The sequence below is a fragment of the Dipodomys merriami genome, unplaced genomic scaffold (assembly GCF_024711535.1).
Source record: "Dipodomys merriami isolate MVZ:Mamm:240054 unplaced genomic scaffold, mDipMer1.0.p SCAF_255, whole genome shotgun sequence".
In the NCBI taxonomy this organism is placed as follows: domain Eukaryota; kingdom Metazoa; phylum Chordata; class Mammalia; order Rodentia; family Heteromyidae; genus Dipodomys; species Dipodomys merriami.
Window position 1 is genome coordinate 484,064 of NW_027203993.1, and position 1,991 is coordinate 486,054.

The window sequence follows — 1,991 nt, forward strand, 5'->3', positions numbered from 1 at the left end:
CAGAGAAGTAGATTTTCAATGAACAAGATAGTTTGAAGGTGATCATTAGCTATGGCAGGAGATTTTCCCTGAACAATATAGCATGAAGGAGGAAATCATTGACTATGGAAGCTATGGATATGGAAAGTTGGCCTAGCACCACCTCGTAGTCAATAAGGTTGTAGTGAAAATAATCCTGAAGATGAGAGTTCAACAATTGTTAAATCAAAAATGAGATGGACAGGCCGGGAAGGTGGCTCAGTGGTATATGTTTGCCTTACATAAATGAGGCCCTGGGTTCGATTCCTCAACACCACATAAACAGTAAGAGCTGGAAGTGGTGCTGTGGCTCAAGTGGTAGAGCAGTAGACATAACCTGAAGAGTTCAGTGACAATGCCTAGGCCCTAGAGTTCAAGCCCCAGGACCCACAAAAAATTTTTAAATGAGATGGACATTATTAAGATTTTCCGTCACCCAAACATGATCAGGTCATACCAGGTGAGGGAAATGGATGAGCACAAATATTTGGTAGTGGAACTGGCCATCCAGAGAACTCCTTAGACAAATATGAAAATCATACTGCCTTTTCAAGAATGAAGTCAGGAGTTTATTCAAACAGATTGTGAGGACTGTGCACTACTTTAATGAAACTGAAAATAACTGAAACATTAAACCCAATAACATCGTGTTGGATGACAAAGGCAATGTGAAGTTCAATGACTTTGGCATGAGCATAAGGATTTCCGTAGGGTAGTTGCTGAAGGACATATTTGGTACCTTAATTTTGTCCCTATAAAATATTGCTTCCATGAATATTACAATGGCTGCAAAGTAGATAGCTGGTGCGTGGGAGTCCTCATTTGTATTCTACAGAGATGGCAAATATCCCATTTGAAAGTATGAATTTTAACCTTATACAGGTAATTGTCTTGGAGGCCACATACATTTCTCCATTCATCTGTCTCCAAAAGAACAAAATATCATCTTGAAATGGTAAACTGCATAGCCAAAGCAGAGGCATAGTATACAACAAACAATGGAGATCAGCTCAACCAAATTGAGGGATATTTCCTATGTCCTGATGAGCCACTTGTAATGAGTTAAACCCTATTATTCTTGCACTCTTGTGTGAGATGAGGTACAGCCTGCCTGATACACACAAATCAATATTGGACAGGACATTCGATGAAATCATGGTCATAAATGTTTTGATTTTAAAAAAGTCTTAAAATAGAATGACAGCAGTGAAATTAAATCAGTGCCTTCAATTGTTTCAGTGTGCCCAACTCCTGCAGATAAATAGTATGTATATACGTATATATCACACAAATATATTACATATTAAATATATGTCCAAAACTTATTTTATACAAAATTAGGGGACAATGTTAATAGATTTATCCTTGAAAAAAAGATCAACAAAAAATTAAAGATTGCTCACTTTGGCAGCACATATACAAAAATTGGAACAATACAGAGATTAGCATGGCCCTTGTGCAAGAATGACTCGCATATTTGTGAAGCATTCCTGATTTTAAAAAATAAATAAATAAAGACAGATAGAGATCCCAGTTTGAAGTGTGAAAGTAAGTGGAAGGCCCATAAATTCAAATCCTAGTACTGGCCCATAATCATACATTGAATTAATTTTTGTATGTCTTTTATTATAAAAAAAATACTGTGCAGAGGGGCTACAATTAAATGAGTAAGGTAATTTCCTATCAAGTATATTTCCTATCAAGCATTGTTGCCTCCTCCTTTGTTTTTCCCCTACCATTCCTTCTCTCCCACCTCCACGAGTATTCTCCCCACCTCCGAAGTTCTAATGTTTGTTTTCAACGTAGGGTCTTGTACATTGCATTTTTACAATGGGTCAACCCGTATCCCTATTTAAGCATTTTATGTTTTCCCTTACCTTCTCCAAATTAGAAAAATGTATATACAAGATGCAGGGTACCAGAATCAAATGCAGTGAAAACAGGAGTTATACCATGGGGGAGGTACAAAGAAA

General features: G+C 37.0%; 1 non-coding gene across 1 annotated transcript; it reads left to right on the plus strand.

Annotated features, from left to right (window-relative positions):
- The first annotated feature begins 1,413 nt into the window (after nt 1–1,413).
- On the plus strand, nt 1,414–1,517 carry LOC138836721 (U6 spliceosomal RNA). Its single transcript, XR_011375027.1, has one exon. It is a non-coding gene; the product is annotated as a U6 spliceosomal RNA (small nuclear RNA).
- Nucleotides 1,518–1,991: the final 474 nt, after the last annotated feature.